At 35.9% G+C, this 14460-nt stretch overlaps 2 pseudogenes; one reads left to right on the plus strand and one right to left on the minus strand.

Annotated features, from left to right (window-relative positions):
* Nucleotides 1-6792: 6792 nt before the first annotated feature.
* On the plus strand, nucleotides 6793-10278 carry LOC120152946 (annotated as a pseudogene).
* A 383-nt stretch (nucleotides 10279-10661) lies between these two features.
* Nucleotides 10662-14115, minus strand: LOC120152964 (annotated as a pseudogene).
* Nucleotides 14116-14460: the final 345 nt, after the last annotated feature.

Raw genomic sequence — 14460 nt, forward strand, 5'->3', positions numbered from 1 at the left:
TGATAGCATTGTTGCTTTTTAGCGGTCATCTCTTCTTCATCAGCAGTCTTAGTTTCCATTACTTGGACCATATGACTCGGCCCCAATGTTTCATTACTCATATCTTGATGTAACCCATCAAATTGTTCTTGCAGCTAATTTTGTGACCCCTCATGAAATTGCCTCATTATTTTCATGATGATGACACGGTAATATGAATGAATTATCTCAGTTTTACTGTTATAAAACCTTTCATGAATTATTTACATATATGTAGCAATACTTAAATAAATAAATGTGATGTAAATGCAAAAATGTAAAAACGAGAATGCAAATTGTGCAATGTAAATGTATGTATGCAAAAAGGTATCATTCGAGAGTGATTATCTTAAAACAACTTTTATTGAACAGAAAAGTTTCGATACATCAAACAAACTTTACATATAAGGGATAGCTTTAACTCCCAATTTCTCTATTCCCCTCAAAAGACAAATTAATTTCCACTCATTCTCAAGTGTAGAGTTGTCAATCTGTTTTAACTATTGCGTAAAACCAGCTAAATCAATCATTTTATGAGCCACATTACTCACCTGGACAGCAACTTCCTTTATGACATTATCTTTTTCTTTCATCTTACATGTCAATGCTTGAATTTATAGACAATATTGTTCATTTTTCCTTGTAAGGGAATCTTTGTGGTCAATAAGTTCTTGTACAGGATAAAAAAAGCGTCATCAATTTCTTATTTCTGGCTTTAGCGTCTAGTTCAGCTTCAATTACACACTGATGAATATAATATGAATCTTCCATGTTGATTATAACCTTATTCAACATTTTATTTTCGACTTGACATCTTTCCAACTTGATGACAGATGTATTGTGCATTTCTTCTTCAATCCGTAAATCATGAGAAAACTTCTTGGCTCGATTTTCATGTGTCTTGCAATTCCTTTTCAGTTTAGTGACCCCTGTTATCCACTCTTCCAAGGTATTTCCTAAACCAGCCTTTTGAAAAGCTTGACTGATCCTTTGGATATCCTCAAGTATGGTTTCCATTTCTGCACTCAGTTTATCATTTTCAGTTTTCTAATGACATATTTGAGCCTCATTCTTCAGCAAATCTTCTTTCTTCTAGATTCATCCACTGATACTCTTACCTTTGAATATCTTTGGTATCAACCTGCTTGGATAATCAGTGACCAAACTAGGTCGATCTTTTACTTCATACTCTAAAATTCCATACTCCAAGAGAAGTTTGACTCGATGTTTGAAAGATTCACCACTGTACTCTTACCTTTGAATATTGGTATCAACCTGCTTGGATAATCAGTGACCAAACTAGGTCGATCTTTTACTTCATACTCTAAAATTCCATACTCCAAGAGAAGTTTGACTCGATGTTTGAAAGCAGTGCAGTTCTCAATGGAATGTCCTTAAATTCCAGCATGATATTCACAACGAACATTAACATCATACCAATTTGGATAAGGATGTTGCCAAGGTTTCACATATTGCGGAGCCACTTCTCTCACTTCTAGTAGTTGCTCATACAGCTCCTTATATAATATAGGGATATTATTAAAATGAGAACCTTCTTTCGTCTTGGATTGATCCTGAGTTTTTAAAGTAGGGAAATGAATCTTAAACAACGATGAGTTCTGATTACATGATTTCTTCTCATCTCTTGAAACTTTTACAGTTGTCACTATTTCTTTAAGGTCTCCTGACAACCTGTTTGTACGAATGATAACTGTGCAGAATTTCTCAAATTGGTTAGGATTAAAAGTCCCTTGCATATCTGAGATTGCAAGATTATGTTCATTGAGCTCTCTCTCCTTTTGTGCAGGAGTCTCTTTTCCATTAGTCAAAATAGATATTGTATCTATCATCTTGGACATTTGCACCTTTATACCCCGTATTTCTTTTTGCTCTTCAACGGACATACGATCTTCGGGTACATTGCTTTCTTCTATTCTCGTAATTCCCTTTTAATGACATTCCCTTATAATGACATTCCCTAGCTGTGTTATAGTTTACTTGATCATGAAACCCTTTGTCCATAATAAAAATCTTTAATTTGATGACCACTCTCGAATCAACACCTTTTAATCATGTCATGATTATGCAGTGAAAACAAAGAAATCAATGTAAACAAGGTAAGGTAACATATAATGTATTTACAAAATAGAAAAAATAAAATGGTTAGTACCAATTAATGGAAAGAAAAAGATTATATCCATAATGGTGTCTATATATACATCATAACCTCATGTTTTCTAGTTCCATGCTTTGTTTGGAAAATAAACCTAACTGCATGATCTCTAGTTCGCATACATTTATTTAGAAAATAAAATAATAATACATAAATTAAAAGACTCAACATGCTTTTCCTTGTGTGTTAACCTTACGAGACTCATATGTGTTAGGCTCCACCTAGACTCAAGTTCTAGGTTTATTATATGTTGGGTTCTGGCTCTAAGGTAAAAAGTGTCAACGAATTATCCTTTGTTGGTGCCCCTTGGACTGCCAAGCCCTCAATCCTTGTCCATTACAGACTTTTGGATTGAGTTCAATTTGAAGGAACAAATTTCCTTATGTCCGTACGGAGGTGAAAACCACACGAGGAACATAAGGTGTGAGCTCAATGAATGGTCCTCTATCCCATACGGAGGTGAAAATCACACGAGGGAGTAATTTCTCACTCAAGCTAAATAGGATAAGAGCGGGGTTTTAGCTTATGTCATGAATGCAGTGCTCAGTATGTGAGGAAAAACATAAAAAGAAATAAACAAATAATATACAACACACAAATATAAAAATAATCTTTAAACATAAAAACACATAATTAAATCTAAAAACAATAGCAAACCAGTTAGTACAACCATTTACACAGAAAATGGTTATTAAAATAATCAAGGAAAAAAACTAAATTAAAACAAATTTAATTTTATTGCAGAGATAATTAATTAATAAACTGGTGGCTTGACTCTCTTTAAAAAAATGTCCCCAGCGGAGTCACAAGCTGTCGAGACGTTTATTTGCCCGGTGAAAAAGACAAACAAAAATTGTACACATAAGTGTAACTGTCTCGAGAAATATAAGTGTTTATCTTCTGGCATAAGATATAACACAAATTTGTAGAGTCGACACCAATCATTTAATGAGGTGTGATTGGTCACCAAAATGTTATGATATTTTAATAAAATTTCTGAGAATAATATTAAAATAACACAATGAGGGTCTATTTACCAGAGAATGAGTTCGGGAGTTGGTTACGTGTGGGGAAGGATCAGCACCCCACAACGCCCAAAATTGGTACCTTTGTTTATATGATAATTTTCTTTGCAATAAATTAATAAATTTGTATTTAATTTTGATTTATGATCCCATAAAAAGCATTTGGAATATTATTTTATACCGATAATCATTTTAAAAATATATTCCTATTAAGTTAAGGAAATATTTTTTATGACTTATCGTATAAAATAAAATAACCATATTACAAATAATAATTTTAATGATTAAAATATGAAAATATCAAAATACTAGGTTACTACTGCAAATATTACATATTTTAGATACTAAAAGTATAAATAAAACAATAATAATATTAAAAATTAAAGATATTAAGTTTGGTGCTTAAATTGTAAAATAACAAAAATAATGGGCCTAATTTAAAATGTTATAAAATTAAAGTATTAACAGTGTAATTGAAACCATAAATAATTAAACTGGTTAAAATATAAATTATTAATATTTAAAGGGACTAAAATGGATATTTAACCTAAATATATATATACAGGCAGTGACTATAATGAAAATAAATAAAATTCGAAGACAAAATTTAAATGCGTAGAAATCTGCTTTTGGTGACCAAAATGATAGAATACAAAGTACAGGGGCTACAGGTGCAATTTACCCCTGAGTGAATTTACCCAGAGGCCACTCCCCAAAAAGACGTAGTTTTTGGAGGGGTATAAAAAGACCCTAACCGACCCTAAAGGGCTGCTTTTGGTGACCAAAATGATAGAATACAAAGTACAGGGGCTACAGGTGCAATTTACCCATGAGTAAATTTACCCAGAGGCCACTCCCCAAAAAGACGTAGTTTTTGGAGGGGTATAAAAAGACCCTAACCGACCCTAAAGGGCCAAGTTCTCTCATTTTCTCTCCTTGCTTCTCTCTCTAAGAGAGAGAAGCTCTCGTCCCTCTCTAGGATTCCCTCGCCAGAAAGAATCAGACCACCGTTGGTCGTCGATCGTCGGTGCCTACAACCGTCGTCGGCCACCGTTGACGGTGGCCAGAATTTACATAATACCCCAAAATATTCCCCTAATTTTCCCTCAACCTAGATCCGGTCTCCTCTTTGCTTAAAACCCAACAAATCTTCGTAGATCTAACCGTTTACCTTCAGTGTTTCGTCTTCTCCGGTGGTGCGTGGGAGCTCCAACAACCGTGGTAAGCCTTCTATCATTCATTTTGTTTCTCAGTTGGTTGCTGGTTATTCGAACTTTACTATGTGTATTCGTGTTGCTTTATTGTTCTTCCCTCTTCCTCGTTTCTATTTGATGTGTTTCGTCACTATATGCTCTCTTCCTTTCTTTTTTGCTTGCAGGTGATGGCCTTTTATAGCCCTTCGAGTTCGGCCATAATGATGAACCCTATCGGTGAGTCACCATAGGTTGATGAGGTTGCAGCTGTTATGCTCCTTCTAAAGTCTTCATTAAGGCGGTGGTGGCGTGACAGCGGGTGGTTGGACCATCTGGAGGCTGCGGTCGGAATAGGCCCTAGGGTGTAATGAAACCCTAGGGTTTTTGGAATCATCTGGATCATTTGTGGCCGTTGGATCTCTCCGATCCAACAGTGATGGTTGTTGGCGACTACTAGAGAAGATGATGGAAACCATAGTTGTTATTTGGGCTCCTTGGGCTTGGACCTGTATCGGGTTATTGGGCTTCGGTTGATCTGGGTTTGGTTGTAATCGGGTCTGGATCATGCTTTGTAATTGGGCCTCCAAAAATAATAATAATAATAGTAATAATAAATAATAGTAATAATAATAATAATAATAATAATAATAATAATAATATATGCAAACTCGGACGAAAATGATTGTCGACACGTTGTTGACTAATATTAATGTAAATTCTTCGTCATTGTGATTCTTTAAGTGAACCATAAGTTTCTACAAAAATCATTTTCATGATTCTTTTCCTTCTCCTTTAACAACTGCCTATGCAATCGAAAATTGATTATTTTTGTCCCTACCAACAACTACAAATAGAATTCCCTTTGTAACAAATTTAAGAGAAAAAAATCCACATCTTGTTAAAAAAGGCATTCACGTTAGTAGAAATTATCAAAGTCGTTGGTCAATTATGGGAAATGTTAGTTAAAGGACCACATTGAATTTTTTTTAATTGAATGGTTACGTTGTAAGAAAAAATAATACGAAGGTCATATTATTTTTTTTCTAAAAGTACATGAACTTCACATACCATTTTACCTAAAAGAATGTAACTTCTATTGTTCAATTTTCAATTTAGGGTTTTTGCCCCACTAGTCATGCAAGTAAAAAAATTAGAGAGAGAGAGATTGTAATGACGAACAAAAACATAAGGATATCTAAAAGAATGTAACTTCTATTGTTCAATTTTCAATTTAGGGTTTTTGCCCCACTAAGTCATGCAAGTAAAAAAATTAGTGAGAGAGAGAGAGAGATTGTAATGACGAACAAAAAAAATTACTAAAAACAAAGGTAAATTAAGCATTTAGTATCTAAATTATCAGTTTTGGTCTATTTTAGTACTAAACTTTTAATTTTTTTCAAAATTATACCTAAAGTTTCGTTTTAATACTCGTTCAAAACTTAACGTTAAATTTTGAAATTTTTTTTGAAAGTTTAGATATTAAAATGGATCAAAACTGATAGTTCATATACTAAACATTAGGTATGATTTTAAAAAATTGAAAGTTTAAGTACTAAAACGGACTAAAACCGACAGTTTAGATACTAAACTAGTAGTTACCCAGAAAAATAAGAACAAGCTACTTCAAGGCTGAAAGCATTTCTGTCGTGGTAGGTCTAAGTGGTAATAAAAGATTGCAGAACATGCTATAAATAGCATATTGTCTGTAGGATTAAACTGAGCTGCCATGGATCTCTAATGGCGGCTAGTCATTGTCAGTAATCAGTAATTTTAATGGTAACATGTGTTTTTCATCGTGTTTTTAGAATTCTAGAGAATATATTATTGAAATAAATTATTTCTTCTATCTTATAAAAACTGTTCATTATTAATTTTTTGTATTCTTTTAAAATTTGACTAATTATTATTTAAAATTGATCATTAATAAAAATATATTTTAAAAAATTTAATCAAGTAATTTTTAAATATATATTTTATAAAATTTAATTATTTAAAATAATTAAAGTTAAAATTTAAAAGATTTGATTTTTTAAAAGTCAACAAGGATAGTTTTTGATGGGACTGGTGGTAAATTGAATCTCCAACATAAACAGTAAAACGAATCTTGTATGCATACCAACGAAGCTTTGTCCACTTGTATGTACATTTTAACTGGTGATGTAACGTAGCCGCTGATTGAGATTTAAATAACAATATATTATTAGAATAACGAATGTTATATAATGGTTAATATCTGCAATGATCGAAATAACACATGTTATGTGGCAATCGTGATAAAAGCATTAAAGAAAACAACTAGCAACAGTATATGCCCGAATCTGGCTTTCAATACATTAGAGAAACAACGTGGTAAATTTGGCAAGAACAGGGAATTCTTTCCAATTTCCCTTGTGAAAATTGAAAGGTTCGCTGTGTTACCTTTTTTTTCCTTTCCATTATCTTCTTCAACTTGGAACATATATTACTTCGAGCTTCTTCTCTTTTCCATTTGCATCAGTCTACACAAAAGTTAATTACAGAGCTAAAGGAGACCATGGCCATCAAAGAGGATGTCGAGAGAGGTAGCCATGGTGTTGGTGAAGAGGTGAGTATACCTCTCTTGCGAGAAGATAACGATATGGCCGATAAGGAAGACGAATATTCGGATCGAATGAGCACCATCGCGAGTCTATGGAAGGTTTACTTCAGCACCTTTGTTGCAGTGTGCGGTTCGTTTGAGTTTGGATCATGTGTAAGTCCCATATGATGACCTCAATTTGCTTGTAATATTTCTTCTACGAGTTATAATCCTAAAGTTCAAGTCATTTCCAGGCAGGGTACTCGTCACCCACCCAGGCTGCCATCAGGAATGATCTTTCTCTGACTCTAGCAGAGGTATTCGAATTCGATATAAAGATTTATATCGAATGTTATCCACATGTATCGCCCTGTAATTTCAAACATGTTCTTGATGCTTACAATATTAGCTAAAGCTAAAGCTAGTATTCTCATTGACACAATTGGTATGTTCATTTCTCACTAACAGAAGCAACTTCACACTGATGCAGTTAATCTTTGAATATACGGTACTGTTTTTGGTTCTAAATTTACTTTTGGTGCAATGATTGGTGCGATCACAAGTGGAACGATAGCTGATTTCCTCGGTCGGAAAGGGGTAAGCCGAGAAATCATCGATCAATATGTATAGATAACCCTGAAGTAACATCAATTTCAATACTAAACATGTAAATTGTGCAGGCAAAGAGAACAGCTGCTGGCTTTTGTCTTGGAGGGTGGCTTGCTATATACTTCGCTCAGGTTTTCAGTTTCCCACCTATAAATTTGCCATTGCTTAAGCTGCAGATTAACCAGAGACAATTACGCAGAACTGTGACTTAATAATCCTTTTTACTCTCTTGATTGAACACAAAAGGGAGCTTTGGTTTTGGACATTGGTAGACTGGCAACAGGATATGGAATGGGAGTCTTCTCATATGTGGTGAGTTCCACTTATGAACTGCTTCTTATAAATGGTACTTGTACAACTACCTCTTCCTAATGACCATGATGCCGAATCGTTGAATGTATGACAAGGTACCAGTATTTATTGCTGAAATCGCACCCAAGAATCTTCGAGGAGCTCTAACGACAGTAAATCAGGTTGCCAAGTGCAGCACTCAGTACCATCACCACTTACTGAATTTGTGAATGTGCAATAGAAATGCGTAACAATGATTAAAATCAACGAAATACATATGCACTCGGTTTTGCCTGATTATTTCTAATCGTATTTTACAGCTTATGATCTGTTCCGGAGTATCCGTTGCCTTATAATAGGGACAGTTCTAAAATGGAGGACTTTAGCACTAACAGGTAAAAGTGCTAAGCCGAAATTCTTATTCCAAAGCCATGCTTAAGTTTGAATGTTCTTGTAAAGCTGCACAACACAAGCTGAGACTCACAAGTAGAGTGATTTGCAGGACTTATTCCTTGTGCAATTCTGCTCTTTGGAATCTTTTTCATCCCAGAGTCTCCCAGATGGCTGGTAAGAAATCGACACTGAAAAGACGATGGAATTGGAATTCTTGGTTCTTTTAACCCTGAAGAGGAGTTGGATTAAAACCTTAGATATTATGTAGGCAAAGATTGGAAGAGAAAAAGAATTCGAAGCTGCACTACAAGATCTTCGTGGCAAGGATGCCGATATATCAAAGGAGGCCGCTGATATTCGGGTTCTTAATCTAAACCTATCATCCTAACCAAGAGAGAAATTGAGATAGACTTGGAGCATTATAGAGGAAATGTTCTAACTTATTCTATTGCTTGACAGGACTATATAGAGACTTGAAAGGCTTCCGAAAGCCAAAATGCTCGATTTGTTTCAGCGACGATACTTACGCTCAGTCATTGTAACCATCACTATTTCTAAACAATTAGCAATCATAGCATTTGAATCTTACGTCTTCTTTAATGTTCCTTTACCAAGTATTTATCTTTGAACAGACAGGTGTTGGATTAATGGTCTTTCAACAATTCGGAGGGATCAATGGTATCTGCTTTTATACTAGCAATATTTTCGAGTCGGCGGGTAACGAAACCTTTGCAGCCCGACACATTTAAGAGTCTTGTCTATTATTAACATTGCTGCTTTTTTTGTACTTGAAATGTCTCAGGATCTTCTGCCACTGTTGGAACAATAACTTATGCTATTCTTTAGGTTTCATCTCTCCCTTCCCTTGAAAGCCATGCACTTCTTCCTCGCAAACAATAACGTAAAACAATCGTTTCTGCAGGTTGTCATCACCGGCCTTAACACGACCGTGATCGATAGATCAGGAAGAAAGACTCTATTACTGGTAAGTACAAGAAAATTTAACAGTTGCCAGATCCTTCAAATTGCTGAGCCAATTTGCTTTTGCTTTCATGGATAGAGGATGAATCTCAAATGTTTCTTTCATTCTAGGTTTCTTAAACAGGATTGGTTCTCGGCTGTATACTATCTGGGATTTCATTCTATCTTAAGGTTAAAACATCAAACTATTATCTCTAACTATATATACTTCCCTCTGTTGTCATAATTACTGACATTTCGATTTATCTTTTCTGACCAGGATCATAATTTAGCACTCAATCCAGTTCCTATTCTTGCTGTAACAGGCATATTGGTAACTTAATCGAATCATATGATCATTCGGTCTGTTCATTGTCAAACTATGGCTTGCTATTTCTTTTATTGTTATTTCTGACATGAATCTTAGTTGACATCAGATATACATAAGTGCCTTTTCAGCTGGGATAGGTGCAGTTCCTTGGGTTATAATGTCAGAGGTAACCGAAAAAGAAATGCCTGCAGGATTTTAACATTATTCTAATCCACGTACTAATCCTTCAACTCCTCTAACCATGGCATTTGGTTACAGATATTCCCTATAAATATCAAAGGAGTGGCCGGAAGCCTTGCAACGCTGGTGAACTGCTTCGGTGCATGGGCAGTTTCTTACACTTTCAACTTGCTTATGAGCTGGAGCTCCTATGGTAAATAAAGTGAAAACTTTGCCAGCTTAAGTAAAAAAAATGTGACTTTACCAGCAACTCTTGTGGATTCTTATTGCAGGTACCTTCATTCTTTATGCTGCAATCAATGCGGTGGCTATACTGTTCGTGGTCACTTTGGTACCTGAAACAAAAGGGAAGACCTTGGAACAAATTCAGGCAGCCATTAATGCTTAAAGAATCAAGAAAATGAAGCAGATTATTTTTCGAGAGATTCGGGATGCTCACTTGCCGTCTGCTGTTGCTTTCAAAATCAAACAAAAATGGATGCTACATTTGGGGTAATAAAGTTATTTTTCGTAAAGGGAATGAGATTTTATCAAAGAATGGAGGAGATGACAGCATCTCTTTACACAAATGAATCTACTGAGAAATATTTCAAATATATATCAAGCTTTGTTAACTTCTTCCTATAAGATGAATTGCCAATGAGAAGTTATTTAACACTGAAAATGTTAATTTCCTTTTAGTATTTTCGTTGCGCTTATTTTTGGTGTTTGATTTTAACAGTATTATAATTTGTATTTCGAATTCTGGGTTACAACTTTACATATATACTCTTTTAAGGAGTTAGAAAATTTCAATGTAGTCCATGAATTTTTGTTAAAAAATATGTTTAAAGACTAAAAACTAAGGAACACTTGGTGTAATGTAAAGCTAAACCATATATTATATCATTTATATGAAAAAGAGCAAACTACATTAGAGGGCTGTAAGAAATAATTTTTTTCTTTAAATCGTTTTCATACTTTTGAGCTGCTGGTATAAACTATTCAAAAGGCCCTAAAACAAAACAAAAAGCACAAGGGGACTTCTCCGAGCTCCTTTTAAGCTATCCGCCATTAACTCACTGGTCTTAACCAAGCAAAAAGAATCAGAGAGCCATAGCCTGTGGCTTAGCAAAACGTGCGCATATGCGACAATCGATCAGGGTCCTACAAGCGGGGCAGTCAATCATCCGTTGTTTCTCGTGGAGCTCATTGCATTTGACACATAGGACCTGATGAGAACATGGAAGGAATACCACTAGCTTCTCTTCTGATAAGCACATGACGCACTCACGCTCCTGTTTCAAACTCCTGCTCCCAGAATAATCCTTGATGTCAACCACCCTCTTAGAGAAGCTTGGAATGTGATTCACCTCATTGACAGAAGAGCACTGGATATTGCCACCACCAATGCCTCCTCGAAGTGCAGCTATTTTTGATGAATCCAGCTTTGTCTTCAATTCAGATAACTTGGCCACAAGCGTTTTTATCTCCTCCCCGTATTTCTGCATATCTTTTTCTGCTTTCAGTTTAATCTTATCCTCCTCCACTTTTCTGCAGCTTCAAGACGTTCTCTTTCCTTTCGTATGGAGGCAGCTTGTGCAAGGACTTTCTCCTTTGCCATCCTCTCCTCTTTCCATGTCATCTGCAACTTTTCACCCTCTCTCATGAGAAAAATACAGTGTAAATAGAATTAATCTATTTAAGGGTATAAACAGCTAAGTGCACTTCTCTATACCTCTTCATGCATCAAGCTATACATGAAGATGGAATGTTTATAACCAGGCGAATCATACCTCAATTTGTCTGTAGATAATTTTAGCCTTGCCTACTTTCTTTTGCAGCTCTGCTGCCTTCTGCTTCTCCAGTGCAACCTCTTCCTGAAGCAAGCTTCTCTGTCCTTCCCATGACTGAACATGCTTGAGTGCCTTCTGTTCTCTCTCCAATGCTTCTCGACAACTTGCAGCCGATGCTGTAGCCTTTGATTTAGCGGCCTCCATCTGCATATTCAGCATGGAATGTTCCACCTCCAGCTTCTGAACAGTAGAGTTAGCGTCCTCAACCTGACCAGTTGTGTTGTTCAAGGCAAGCTCCATCTCAGACAACCGCTTCATGGTGTTCTCCTCCATGATTTGCTTTTCCCTTTTGAGCTGCTCTGCTTCTTCCTTCTCTTGCCTCAGTGATTTAAGTTCGGCTTGGTCCTTGCTAAGCCTGCCGGCAGCTTGCATGACCTTCTGATTGGTCCATTGAGTCCAACTATCTACTTCATTACGCAGTTCCTCTACCCTTGGAACAAGCTTCAAAATCATATCATCCTTCTCATCTTGCGGGATGTATTTTCCTAGAGAATCATTGTATGGAATTCCAGCATAGTAATCAATGGGCTTAGAAGACACAGGAGAGCTGCCTTCGGCCTTTGGAGCAGCTTTCTTTTCTAAACCGTGTTCTGGTGTCTTAGAAGATTTTGAAGTTCCTACTTCAGACTTTGAAACAGGTTTATTTTCCAAAGATAATGATGAAGCGCACCTGGTATTTGTGGTTGGAGCTACAGATTTAGTACCCTTAGTCAGCAATGTTGAAGAGTCGTCTGCCACAATTAAATCAGGTGAAGAATTAGTTGAAACATGATGACTTTCATCAGCTAAAGCTCTGGCCTCCATAACTATTTTTGATGACGGAATTTTCATATGCACAGCTGGTAAATCAGATAGGGACTTCATTCTCTTTTCAACAACACTGCCAGAGGCAGCCAGTTTGGCAGCTCTAAAACCTTTCAAATAAGCAGACCTGTTAATTTCCATGTTGAAGGACTTTTGCCGTAGTGCAGTTAGTTCCTTTTTGGAGCCCCACTTTCTACTACTCACTGCTTTTTCTTTAGAGATCGATGTAATCAAGACATTATCCCTAGAAGCACTCGTAGAGGCCAAAAACTTTTTCTCTGGTGTCAGCCCTTCAGAAGCATGAAAAGTTTCGGGTTTAGGTAAGTTAGGGAAACTTCCAAATTTGAGTGCTTCAGGCTGGTAATTCTGATAGGAGAATGATGGTTTTGTAACACTGGGCTCATTCGAGATAGGAATAACGGTTTCAGGATTATCTGTTTCAGATCTCATCTTAGGGTTAGAATCAGAGGAGCTCTCTCCTGAGACTTCCATACAACCTAAATTTCGGAATATTTCTCCTTCCACTTCACATGCAACCGAAATGTTAAGATCAAACATTAACAACCACCACATTGCTTCCAAAATAGATAGACATGGTTGAACCTCTCTAAGCACACTAATCATCTCCAGCGTCGTATACACCACTAGCTGCTGAAATCCTCAAACAGATAACTTGAAATATCACCTTCTATCCCTTCCTTCAAGGAAGCCAAAGCATCATTCACAACATTTGACACAAGATTTTTACCCCCTTGATAGAGTGGGTGCCTTGAAACTGCCTTTTCCGCGACCTCCTCCTTAAACCCACACTCTACAATCTTTTTAATTGCATTCCGGAAAATCGTGAGCAAATTAGATAAAAGTAACTCCTCGAGCTGACAAGATACCGGATCATCCCAATCAGCAGGTACAAAATCTCCTCTAAGGGATCCCATAGAGGAACCTACCTCAAATGGTCCAACTATAGGGCCTCGAAATATCTCCGGAGCTAATTCGTAAGGAGGGAATTCACTCATCGACAAAGGAAGCATAACCGGACACTCTAAAGAGGGATCATCTAATTTTCTCTTGTTCTTACTACATTTTTCATGAGGTGAAATAGAACAAGTCCCTACTTTATAAGCAACACCACCATCACTATCATTCTTTTCATTCATCTTATGAACAACAATAAGAAACGATCTAATGTCCTCTAAAGTTGACTCTCTCTCAACAAATCCTGTATGAACATGGGAAAATTCGATCAAAATCTGTACTTGAAGAAGAAGAAGAAGAAGAAGAAGCTAATGGTAATGGAAATGAAAATGAAAATCAAACTGATGACACGGTTTAACTCCAAAGCAAATTACATCATGCAATACTCCGATGAACAGCCATTAACAAATACGCTAATGAACAACCACCAACAAGAAGAAGTTAACTATATAAAATAGGATTCAAATAAGAAAAAAAATTATACTCATACTGAGAGAAATACATGATACAAAAAATACCCACTGAAACGAGCTTCAATTAAAAAAAACTGAGAGAGAATCGGTCACAAGCAATTTTAAGATATTTCTGTGCTCATGTTATATAAAGGGAGAGATTAAGGGAAGAATATCAGCATACTATGAAAGGATTTCGTTTGGACCGGCGGAAATGGAGCTTTTAGTGAGGTGAAAGCTGCCACTTTGGTCGTAGATCTAAGCTTTTAAGGGATTTTTTTGAAACCCGATCTGATAGCGTGAAAAGAGAAGGGCAATGAGAGTTTGTAGTGAAAATTGGATACCGGCGGCCGGCGACAGTAGACAATGAGAGAGTAGTGGTGGGAGAAGATTTAAGAGAAGCTGAAGAAATATAATAAGTGAAAACTACACAATTAGTGACCAATGTATCTCCTCTCCAATTTTGGTACTTCATTAAAAAAATATTTGACAAAAACATTATTAATGTTCATTCATACTTTTATTTTGATCACCAATATGTATACAAACCAAACAAACATGAATGATAGCATGTTCATGTTTGTTCATTTAAATTTTAATCAAACAAATGAACAAACATAATAACGTAATAAATAAATTTTTTTTGTTAGTGTCCGTTCATTAA

The sequence above is a fragment of the Hibiscus syriacus genome, unplaced genomic scaffold (assembly GCF_006381635.1).
Source record: "Hibiscus syriacus cultivar Baekdansim isolate YM2019G1 unplaced genomic scaffold, ASM638163v2 tig00111096_pilon, whole genome shotgun sequence".
Classification (NCBI taxonomy): Eukaryota; Viridiplantae; Streptophyta; class Magnoliopsida; order Malvales; family Malvaceae; genus Hibiscus; species Hibiscus syriacus.